Here is a 13,515-nt window from a genome sequence, read left to right on the forward strand (position 1 = left end):
CTAGGAATGATCCACTAGTTGGAATACTTTCCCCCTTGATCAAATAAATTCTTTCTCGAGTGGTATTACATCCCCAAAAGCAATGAAGTTTCTCCAAGTAACAGAGTCACCGTATCCCGTCTCGCAAACAAAGACGATATCGCATCCTCATTTGAATTCATAAAGCATCCTATACCTAAACGATACTGTCCCCTCGCCATCGTTTTGAAGCCGCACAAAAGTTTACGGTCAAAGCAATAACTTTTACTGGTACCTTGTATTCCTAAATTGAACGGGCAAAGCGGGTTTTCCTTAGTCCAAAACCTGCAGACATTCTCTACGATTCTCTGTGATACTATACTGATGCTCTAACCTGACGCGAGGTACTCGTAGAATTTTGAGCAACTTAAACGAGAAATTGGCACGTTCTCTTTTCGTTTACTCGGACAGTGCGGAAATAAGAAGAAGTTGAACGGAGGTGGGTCGGCGAGATCGAGAGCCACGGACGCCTTAATTAAGGAAATTGAAATAAAGGAGGAGCGCATCGCGTTGGTAGCCCACGGTGGCTGATGAAATAACCAAGGGATCGTAGAATTTAACCCCGCAGACCATTTTAAAAGCCGACGGTAATTGTTGTTTTATGAAGGTAATCCAGTCGAACTGCTCGATCGGGCCGCAATACCTATCCAGGATAAAAAGAAACTGTACAGGGCGATTCGCCAGCTGCGGAAGAGTGCACCCAGTTGTGCACTATACGATATTCCTTAGCTAATTTATACAGTGGTGTGAATAATTGTCAGATCAAAGAAATCTTAATAATTTGTAAAATTATAAAAGAATTCTTACAAAAGACTTTTTTTAACTTTAATAATTTGGTAAAATTACGAAAGAATTTGACATTAGTTCACTGTTGTAATCAGAATGATTGTGCAATGGTTTTATTTTATTGGTTATTTAGAGCAATGCTGTCTTGAAAATCGTATTTATATTTAAATAGAAATACGATACTTGAAGTATTTTACCTAGCCCTTTTCAAGTAGTACTCTCATAATTAAAAAACGAATTCAATATACACAATATTTTAATAGCGTGTGTTCTGTTGTATTTAAGAAAATTGGAAAGAAGTGCTTTGAAAGAATATTTTAAACGAACAAGGGAATATGGACATCATTTCAAATTAAGAAGAGTGGATAAAATAGAGTATCACTGTTGTCCAGAATGAAGACATAAGCGCGAGTCAAAGAAGATTAATGTCCATACAGAGGATGAAATTTCCAAGGCTAAATAATCTAATAATTTGTGCAATGCCCACCTGTAAATATTTGAAATTCCTTTTGAATTGCAGATATCGTTGATCTAAATTTTAAATAATTGTATAGGTTCTACATGTAGTAGAAGTAATTATTATTGTTTCGCAGAAGATTGAAGCGTAGAAATATGAATTGCTTGTACCTATGATGATTCAATCCAAATTATATTTCATACGCCTCGTTCTCTAGATTATATATGTAGTATCCTTTTCGTCCGCTTTGAATTCACAGCGTTTTAGAGTAAAAAAAAACCTACCGGCCCTCGCCGCGTCGCGTCAGACCCGGAGGTCTGTATTAGAAGTATTAGTAGTATTAGTAGTAGTAGTAGTAGTAGTTGTATTATTAGTAGTATTAGTCTGTATAGGTCTATAACCCGAAGATTGCACCTAAATTAAATCCGGAGATTGCAATCATGCTGACTGAATCATCTATTAAAAGAGATAAACACTTTACTGAAAGACAACAGTTAGCAACATCAGCACCGGCTGTGCTTGGTTCGGCAATACGGGATATCGCGGAAGAGAAGGACGGTATTGACATAGTTAGCTTTGTAAAAAAAATAAATGATGCTGCAAAGCTAATAAACCATATAAGATTTGAGGAAACGCAATCTCGCAAGGCGTTTATATTCCCAATGGTGGAGAAACAATGTAAGACTCTTCTTAAGGAGTCGGAGACAGACAGTTTCCTATTTGGTACAAACTTAGGAGCAAGAATTAAAGAAGCTAAAAATTTGAGCAAGATGGTAAGTTGTTCTATCTAAGAGTCCTGCACAAAACGGTGTGAAACGTGTTAAATATTATACTGATTAAACACTCCACGGGGACAGAATTTAAAAATACAAAGTTCTCATTCACCAATGAGAAAAATGCCCCTCCAAACTGGAAATTTAAACTACCAAAACCTGGAGTTGCGGAGACTGGCATACGCCACTGTAGGGAATGGAAATCAGTACGGTCAAGCCAGGAACAGATTTTATTTCAAAAACAAACAACAGCCAAACAACCCACGGGTGCAGAATCAAGAAAGGTTCAAACCCAGGAACCCCAAAGGACAAAAATGAACGTAGGTAACAATGCTGGTAGGCTTAAATATTTTAAGCGTAATTGAGAAAAGGTTACAACAAACAAGTTTGTATTAGAAGCGATAGTCGGCTACAAAATCAGGTTAGATTCCAAAGTAAGTCAAAAACATTTGCCAAAACCAAAATTCGAATCTGGAAACGAAATACATAAATATAAAGAGGTTATTAATACATTGTTAGCGGAAGGTGTTATTGAACGCTGTAAAACGCGAAAAAATCAATTCTTGTCAAGCTATTTCCTTAGAGAGAAATCAGACGGCTCATTAATTTAACTTTCCCAGGATATTTTATGGGAAACATTGATTTTAAAGATGCATACTTTTCAGTGCTAATACACAAGGCAAGGAGAAAATACCAGTAAAATTGCTATCGAGTCTCGAGTTTATTATAAATGAAAAAAAAAGTACGCTAGTGCCTGCGACCAGATGTAAATACTTGGGTTTTATCATAGATTCTGTTGAATACTCAATTGAAATTCCTAGTGAGAAACGAGTAAAATTAAAAGAAATCATTAAAAGATTCCTTAAAGTAAAAAGCTGCAAAATCAAAGAATTTGCAAGGTTAATAGGATCGTTAGTATCAGCTTGCCCAACTCTCGAGTATGGAATGTTATATACGAAAACTATGGAACGTGAAAAACTATTAGCATTAAAAGATAATGATTATAACTACGATGAAAAACTGCAAGTCCCAAGTAGTATAAGCTCAGACTTACGATGGTGGAATAACGTGATAGAGATAGCAGTGAACCCGATCAAAACAGGAGGTTTTAAAAGAGAAGTTTTTACTGATGCGTCGGATACGGGATAGGGCGCGACGGATAATACTGACAGTGTTCGTGGCATGTGGACGGAGAAACAAAAAAGATATTCTATAAATTATAGGGAATTGTTAGCTGTCAAATTGGGATTAGAACAGTTATGCAATAGGGATAGAGACTGCCAAATTTTGCTCAGGGTAGATAATACATCAGCGATCTCGTATATTAATAAAATGGGTAGCGTAAAATATGAAAAATACAATAACTTTTCAAAGAGTATTTGGCAATGGGCGGAAGCAAGACATATTTTCCTTTACGCATTGTACATAGCTTCGTCAGAAAACAGAGACGCGGACTGGTTATCAAGAATTGCTAATGAAGATATATGTAGAATGGGAATTAGCAGACAGAGCCTTTAATAAAATAGTAGAAAAATTTGGGGTACCGGATATAGATTTATTTGCAAATAAATATAACACAAAGTGCGATAGGTTTTTTTCATGGAAGCCAGATAAAATAGCTTTCAAAATAGATGCATTCTCAGTAGCATGGACAAAGTTTAAATTTTATGCTTTCCCGCCATTTAATATGGTCCTGAAAACATTAGTAAAAATCAAACAGGAAAGAGCAACAGGAATTATAGTAGTACCAGATTGGGTAAACAAACCCTGCTACCCATTATTCTTATCTTTGCTAGTAGGAGAACCTTTGAATTTAAACCAAATATTAACCTGTTCTCTCCTTGTAGATTGAAACACCATCCGAAAGCAAAGTCGCTATCCTTACTGGCAGGCAAAGTCTCGGGGAAGCATTCAGAAAAATGAATGCACCACCAGAAGCGGTGGAAATTCTCCTATCATCGTTAACAAAGTCAACCCAAAAGCAATACGAATCGGGATTGAAAAAATGGCAATTACTTTGCATAAAGGCAAATTACGAAATTTATAAACCCACAAGAGAAACCTTTTAAGGTTTTTAACAAAAAATTATAAAGCAGGGGCATCATATTCAACGTTAAATACATACAGATCAGCTGTCTCATTGTTGTCACAGGATAAAATAGGGGAAGATCTATTGATCAGCAGATTTTTTAAAGGAACTTACTTGGGACGTGTCATTAGTTCTAAACTATCTAAAAAATATTAAAAACATTAACTTAAAAATACTATCTAAGAAAACGGTGACCCTAATCGCGTTAATAACTGCACGTAGGGCACAAACGTTCTGTAGCATTAAGGTTAGTAATATTTTAAATACAAGTGACAAGTTACAAATAAAAATCCCGGATGCAATTAAGACATCGGGTCCAGGGAGATATCAGCCGTTACTAGTAATACCTAACAATACCAAAGAACCTAATTTATGTGTAAAGTCGGTGCTGTTAGAGTATTTAGAGAAGACCAAAGAAATTAGGGGAGAAGAGGAAAGGGTATTCATATCTTTTAGAAGGCCATTTAAAGCAGTAGGTTTGCAAACAATAAGTAAATGGATCAAAGAGATTATGCGCGAAAGGGGTGTAGAGGTTACTATTTTTTCTGCACACTCTACCAGACATGCGTCTACTTCTGCGGCCTTAGCCAGAGGCGTAGATATAGCTACAATTAGACGAACCGCAAATTAGTCAGAAAATTCGAAGGTATTTGCGAAGTTTTATAACAGACCCACCAACTGAGAGGCAAGAATTTGCGAGGTCAATACTAAATACTTAGATAGTAGGTTTAACAAATTGCAATATATGTTAAAAGTTAAAGCAATGTATAACTAAATAAGTTAATAAATGATTAAAAATTAATAACGCTAAACAACTACATATATAATTTCGAGAACGAGGCGTATGAAATATAATTAAACGATCAAATGAACTTACCTGTACGTGAAGTTCGATCGTAATTATATGAATAGCCTCGTTCGAAGAGATTATCTCCTACCCGACTGAATAAAGTGACACCCAACCCCTAGGTAGCAACAATTTTGTAATAATAACTATAAAATAAAGTCATACTCTAACTCTAAAAAATGAACGAAGCCAGCAACGCACGCATTAGCGACGCGACGAGGGCCGGTAGGTTTTTGTTTTACTCTAAAACGCTGTGACTTCAAACCGAACGAAAAAGATACTACATATATAATCTCTTCGGACGAGGCTATTCAAATAATTACGATCGAACTTCACGTACAGGTAAGTTCGTTTGATTGTTTAATTTTGAAAGCGTAATATTATATAAACAAAATAAAATATAATTTCTTAGACTTCATGGCACGTATATTTTTCTATTCATTGGAACCGTTCCCAATGGTGAGATCAACAAATATGCTCTCAATGACCCTGATAGACTCCAAATGCACATAAGCGTGCATAAAACAGATTAGATTCAGCATGCTCAGGTTCGCCAAGGCGCCACGTACACGCACGCACATTCTAAGGATCGCATGGACTAATTGAATTGTTTCTAAGACCGGCTTACGGCTTAGAGATCTATTTTCCCTTCCTGAGAGTATTCGACAGAATTCTCCCCTGCCCCTTCGCTACCCTTTGAGGCAATATTATCAGCAGCAATTGCCGGGGAACCCATCGCAAGACTGTAAGTGCGCCTTGTTATCGTTACGCGGCGATGTAATGAGAAAGAAAACGTCCAAGCGTACAAAATCATGCGGATAAGATTTGCCGGCGTTGCCTAATTAAAACGTCAGGATTACTTGTGCCGTGTTTGATGTCCCCGCTGGACATTTAACAAACCCGGATATAATTATCTGTTACGCTCGCCCGTTAAGAGGATTAAAATTATATTCCTTTGGAAAACACAATTATATTGTTACTGTTTCTGCTTGACATTACGGACCCCTCTCGCTTTGTATTTAAAACTCGTTAGAAAAGTCACCAGAGTCGCTGATTAATTATTCTAAAAGATGACATTTTTTATAGAGATATATTTCTGAAGAATCCTTGAAGCGTTTGAAATTACGTAGCGCATGTAATGGTTTAATTCTACAGCTGTTACGAAGAGATCATTATATAGATACGAATACTAATGTTTAAATATTGATTCGATTGATGTTTGTATGTATCATGTGAAGATTGCCAGAAGTTAACTTAGATAGGTATGTCTGTGTAACTGATATAGTTATTTAATTAATTCAATATATATTAATGTCTTGTTGAAGTTTAAATATTTTATTAATGCTTGTATTTTGTTGATTATATTTTCTGAGTACTACAGCAAAGAATCTTTGTTAAATTTCATATTGTTTATTCGACTTCAACTTAGGTTATATGTTCTTTATAATTTTCTATAAGGACTCTTATGAGAGTTGAAATGTTAGATTTTAAAGCACATATTTGAATGAACATTTTTCTCTTCGTATTTATTTTTCTTTATTCTTTTAATGTGAGAATTACTTTCTATGACTTTCGGAAGTCCTTTTGGTATCTTGAGACATTAAATCCGACGATCTAAGACTATCACGTCGCTGGATAAGTTTTTCAAAATAAACTAATCAAATTCTCAAAAATGTACGTCAACAAATAAATCTAGGAAAAGGTAATTGGAACCTGCAATAAATATTTTTATATGCATACGAGTTTTCCTATATAAAGTTTACGTAATCGAAAAAGAAAACAAAGACTTGTAAAATCGATGCAAAAAGCTAGTCGCGTACAAAAGAAAAGTAAACAGGGGAGAATCAATGGGGTGCAGGTAAATCTCGTGCAACGAGCTTTGAATTACAATGCGGTAATGAGATTTCTCCACAGATTCGTCGGATCGGCTCGTAAATATGTCGTCGCGATAGGAAAAATCGGCCAACCTTTCAAAAGCCGTTCAATTTGGCTGGTTTTGGCGTGCCAACAAATCGTTTCAGGCGGATGCTTTTAAATTAACGCGACGCACATCGGATTAATTCCCCTTTTAAATTAACGCTATTATGTACGCGCGCGATTTTCAATGAAATTACGCTTTAACGTGATATATCCGGCGTATCGCTGACGCTCAGTCGAAACGCTTTAATGGCTATCCATTTTTTATATTGATTGCGGCTGCCTTAATTATTCTATCACGGAGGTAGTGCTTACAATAAAAGCACTTGTCGTTGGATCGACTCGGCCCGACTGATACGCTAGCATAAATTATTTTTAGCGCGATTTACGTATTGTTGCGTGACGCGGTTCGACGTCGAATAATACGTACCCTCCTGGTTAAATATTTTATAGTTTACATGCATCTCTCTCGTTAACACTTCGATAACTACATTGTTATCGAGATTTAACCCATCAGGAGAAGAAAGTTATATGATAGACGAGAGCAAAAATATTTGAAGTGTTGGCAAATGTGAATAATATTTCAGTACCTTACTGATCGTTAAATTAAAGTCATCCTTTAGTAACGATAAAATGATTTGTTATGTAGGAGATATATGGTATTAGGTACAATATCTAAGACTTTTTTATTCAGTCGAGTAAAACCAATTCCAGAAGAAACATATACGAGAAGGGCTTCCAGTTTATTTTATTTTGTGTTATAATGTTTTCATATTTGTAATGTATAATGTATTCATATAATGTTGTCATGTTTCCCCTTATAACGCTGTTTATATAGATAAAAGGTTACTATATTGTTTGACAGTTAATTTTTGAACGTCATCCCGTGTTATGTAATTTTCGATGATTGAATGTGTACGTTGTGTTCATTGTGATTGTTTATCCAAAATAATACACCTGGCATAATCAGTAGTGCTATAATAGGTCATCAAAGCATTAATCAACGTGTAATTGCATACCGACAGATGCAGTTACGTATATGATAATTATACTCATTACACTGTTGTATCTCAAAATACAAGATAAAGTTACGTTTTAAAATCTAAAAGTGGCCTTCAAATTGTAAAAACGTTATTCATTCATTTATTTTGACAAAATTATAATTTTGTTGGTACAAACTTTCCATCTCTAAATGAGGTAATAATCATCAACATTGCCATGTAATGCAAGACATCCAGTAATATTGCCAATCAGAAAAAAAGGATTAAAGGAAAATTGAAATTTATTTTTACATGGCTAAAAATAATTAAAATTAAACATCGTAATTTCTCCGACACAATTTCCTTCTGACAATTTCAATTCAAATGAAGACTTTGAAAAAATAATCCTTTCTATACATACACGAAAATAATCCTCCTTTCTATACATGCATTAATGAAATTTAAATTTAAATGGCTAAGTTGATTACATAAAAGAGCATAATAATTTTTCCCCAAACCAAAGCCCATACAAAATTTTTTAAATTACGAATTTCGATGAAAGTCAATAGAAAATGTTTACGGAATTTACATACAAAGTGAGTTAATTACAGTTAAATAATTATTTAAATAAAATTCTAAATATACTATGTGCATAAAATAAATAGCTAACATTAAATTTTCTACTCGTATAATGAAAAAATGTATTCTATACTTTTATGGTTTCCAGGTGGAGAAATAGAGAATTCTTTCGTATAATCAACATGGTAAATTAAAATTAAGATTAATGCTCATATTACACGAATGTAATTCTGCGAGGGTTCTCGTGCCGTGTGCGTTGAATACCAACGCCTTAACTCGTTCCTGGCGCGAACGGAAACCATCCCCCTACACGCGAACGCGATAAAATTCCGCGCGATCCGCGCAATAATGGCTGCACGGTGAAAAAAAGCACGTTTTCCGTCGTCCGCGGAGTGAAACAAGAGGGGTTGGAGGATGAAACGAGGCGACAGGGTTTGGGAAATACGAATACGTTCACGGTGATTCGGTTAATTTTTAACACGAAACAGAGGGCGGCTCGCCGCTGGCGCGTTTCGTCCGGTTCGGTGGCTGCGGTCTATGGGACTGTTCGCTGAAAATCTGTGGAAAAGAGGGCGATAGAAGGGCGGGAGGCGGGACGTTAAGGGGTTCCAGGGACGCCGCGGGGCCGAGAGAAGTGGGGGCGTCGCGGAAGAGGGTGTTTGTTGGTAGATGTCGTTCGCTATTGAGGGCTCCGGGTACCAGGGGTCATGAATGCTTGTCAACGGTGAGATATGATGCGTGGATTACCCCCCACCCACGCGCCCAGCGTTGTACCTCGCCACGGGGAACCCCCTGTGCAACCCTTCCCTTCGCCACCCTCTGGTGCTGCCTTTGCGATCTGGTGAGCGCCCGAGCCACTTGCCGTCACCTACGTTTCTGGACCGGGAGATTTATAGGGAAATTCTTCTTGCGCTTTCGCGCCAAGCACAAAGGTGTTGCGCGTGTCATCGAGCTTTTAGTGAAGAATCGTTTGAGTGCACGCGAATTGAATTTTCAGGATATCGAGGACTGGTGCGCCTTAACGGGTTTTGTTGGACGTCGTTTCACGTGTCAATTAGTTTGCTGCATTCTTATATCATTACTTGTATCAGCGATGGCATTTAAGAGAGGATTTACTTTGCCGGTTGGAAAAATAGGTAATATTTAAATAATACAAATTTTAAACTTCACCTAAAAGTTAAGTAAGTTTTCTTAATACAAAAAAATGTTTACGAAATTTTTAATAATATAATACATTAGATATGATGTATGGAAGAGGTGAATAAAATTATGCTTCGCTCCGGTGACATAACAATTTCCAGCTGTTTGATAAATCTGAAACAAAAAGTAAGTCTGGAACTAGAATGAAAGGAAAAAATTGAAAATTGTACAATTGGCAGTCATATTTATCGCGTTGAAACTTTCATTACTGTTTTGTGTACATCCGTTTAAGGCATTTTTCCAACGATGTATACCTCGCCAGAGGATCATGATGAAATAGTCCCAAGAGTACCAAGAGTACCATACCCTCAAGAGTCAGCAGGAGACAAAACGGTCTCTACCAGCGCTATGTTTCCCCTTCATAATTTTTTTTTTCTTTTTTACGAATTGTATAATGACATTTAAACTATGGAATTTTAAAAGTACACATATTCATCAAAATAAGAACAAAATTCGATTTTTCTGAATCGACAAAGTAGAAACTACCCTTGTAACACGCATTTGCATTTTTATTTTGCAGGTTTAGTTTCGTACTATTAACGTATACTTATATATAAATGGTTGTATGGCACGTTTTATTCGACTCTGGCATTTTAGTTATACCTTATACCTTGTGTCTGACCTATTCTCTGCATATCAAGTAGAAAAACTACGAATATGTCTGGCATAGCCCCAAGGAAATACAGTTTCAATTGCTACATTACACTATCTACATCAGAGTATTATTACTCTGTTACCCTTTACAGTACAATATTACTACTGTAATATCTGCCAAAGCAGAGTATTACTATTGTAATGTTACCTATTATATCGTAACTTCATGACTAGATTTCTAGGGCCAGGACTGAGATAACCGTTACATCCAATCTAGACCATACGGGAACTACTTCCACCATAATACCTGACTAAAATAGATGTTGTCTCTATTGAAATATTATCATTTTTTTTTCTGTTTATTTCAGTTTTGTTCTTTACTCCTTTTACTCAAATTCTTCGATTACTTACATTCATGTATTCGACTCTTATTGTTAGTTCTTTATACTACACAAGTACATTCTCTTTGCACTGTTATTGTATACTAAACTAGATTATCTCGATATACTTTTAATTTATTTCTTACTATTAGCTAACTTGGTTTTATTATTTTTCTTTTATTTGTTATTATTATAATTGCGTATTATTTTACGAAAATACAGGAATTGTATCAAATTCACCTGAGTAAAGAATTGCTTCTGCAAAAATGTCGCTGACACATACGCAGCATGTTACAAAGCTTGACGTCGACGCGAAATTAAGAAATCGACGCAACCTCCGTCGTCTGGGAGTTTGCAACATTTCCACCCTGTCCGCGTCTGGTAACAACGACAACGATTCAATTACTTCCCTTTTTCTCGCGAATTCCATGCACCGTATGACGCCGATCCTATTTCACGTCCTCCTACCTATTCATCGCGAAATACTTGTCGCTAGGCGTCGCAAACGGGTTCGCGAGGGCGCCAAACAGGAGGATGGAAAAAGCTTTTCTCTCGCAAGACGAGAGGCCAAGGTATATTCACCAACATTCCCTCCATGTTTTCTCCTTACGTTTCGCTACATTCTATGTAGTTTCACTCTCCGTATTTACTTACGTTGTCTCCATGTTTTAAGAGGTTTTTAAGTTTCAACTGCTCTAAATTGGTAGATTAAATGTTAATTTAAACTTGTTATAGCCATTATAAGAAAGGATCTATCTAGTAATACATTTTTAGTAACGGTTTGTCAGCAGGTCTAGGATGGGACACCATCTTCTCGTGACAAAAATGTACATTGTGGAAAGATGTACAATTATACATTTCATATATATTCGTGATTTGTCTTTTCTACTTCACCAAAGTAAACGAAAATAAAACCGAACATTCTCTTCGTCTATTATGGCATCCTTTATAAACTTATTATATTCTGCAAATAAAACCATAATTGATACAATAGTATTATAATTCACATTCAATGCTTCGTTGCTTGTACTATCAAAAAAACTTGTACCAAGAAATCAGAAGAAGATATCAGAAAGTCAAGAAAATTATACATCCTTCGTTACGTATAACGAAATATATTCTGAAATAGTCTTCGGCGATTAAAAAAAAATCCACCAAAAGATGCCTTCATTCAGCGTTCCGAATTAGGAGACTCCGTTATACTCTATATGCGACGAGCTCTTTGCTCGGGGGATGCAGCTAAGGAGCGTTGAAAATCCATGGAAAAGTAAACACGCGAAAGCGGAACGTCAGAAATCGCGAAGTTAGACACAGGCTGGAAGGAGACGGATAACGAAGTACAAGCACGCGACAAGATAACACGAGGAAAATGATGGTGAAGAGGGTGGGAGGTACGGCAAAGAGCGCGGCTAGGACTCGCGAAAGAACACGTCTACGCAAGGAAGGGTGGACGAAACGAGAAAAGGAGCAACAAGAAGGAAATTGGTAGTTGAGGAATGTTGGCGTAAAGGGGAACGCGCTGCTGTTGAGGAACGAAGGAAGGCTTTCCATCAGGCAAATTGAATAGCATTTGCAGGCTGTTTCGCCAGTAAACAGGCGGATGATAGATGATACCCTTGGTCCCTGTCGTCCCTTCTTTCGCCTGTAACTCTCGGTGTTCGTTCCTCTTCTCGCGATCACTTTTCCTTTCCATGCCACGTTACCCTCGCGCCAGGATCCAGAAATCCTTGCTCGCGTCCCCAGCCGATTCCATAATCGATCGTGTGACTTATCTGGAAAGCGTTGTCTCGGGAAGAATCGTTTGTCAGACGCGTGGCGCAACCACCGGTGAAAAGATATCTCCTCTCGTCGGCTAGGCCGAGGGGGAAAGGCATTTACAGAATAAAAAATAGTGCTTTATTTGTCAGTCTTCTTTTGGGGGAAAAAGGAAAATTTTGATTTTCAGAGCAATGGACAGAGATTTATTTGGTAGAATCGTAAAAACGAGGACGTTTTAGTCATTTGTTTTATGGTTCTCCTCAGATTTAACGTAGAAGATATTCAAAAATTTAACCTCAATAACCTCAATATCACGTTAAATGCAGTTGCTTTTAATATAAGGTTCGTCTGTTTTGTTACAAGAAGGTTGGTAGCACCTGGCTGAACAGCGCACATAAAAGCAATATGTTATACATATAAATGCCGTTGCTCTGTATAGAGTATACTATGTGTTATTTCCCACAAAAGTAATCAAAAGTAATAAAATAACTTTTAGTGTTATTCCTACGTTTAAGTATTAAAATAATGTGTTACTTTATTGAGACTTCACTACAATAAAGTGAAATGGAATTTTAATAGTCCAGCTTTCACAATATGTGAATGCCCCTTCACACAAAAACTATGTCTTCACAAACATTGCAAACACTGAAGATGTGTAGTAAACACAACAAATAGCATGAATATGAATCTTATACTTTTTGTACTTAAATATTTCTTCATAGAGAAAAATACTATCAGTTTATGAAGAGATTAAGAGTTGCATATACTTAAGTTAGACATAAATAGACATAAATAGGAACACTATCCCAATCTGAACCATAATAAGGTAGTCATGCATGTCTTTATGTGTGAGAAGGTGAATGAGAAAAGTCCGACAGGGTAAGAAAGTAGCAAGTCGATAAGGTGGAATATTCCGGTGATAAGACGTGGTAATTGGTCTCTCTTGCTGATAGCATGTATTACATTGCGAACTGCAAGGAATAAGACTGTTTTTATGGGATTCGAGAGAATTAATTTCGATATTTCAAACTTGTAGAGCAATTATGGAATAGTATATTAACAATTAAAAATACGTTTAGGTGTATACAATTATTCTTTTCCAATCACACCAAACATGCATCGAGCTCCCCTCGCAAA

The sequence above is a fragment of the Hylaeus anthracinus genome, unplaced genomic scaffold (assembly GCF_026225885.1).
Source record: "Hylaeus anthracinus isolate JK02 unplaced genomic scaffold, UHH_iyHylAnth1.0_haploid 12001, whole genome shotgun sequence".
NCBI classification, from domain to species: Eukaryota; Metazoa; Arthropoda; class Insecta; order Hymenoptera; family Colletidae; genus Hylaeus; species Hylaeus anthracinus.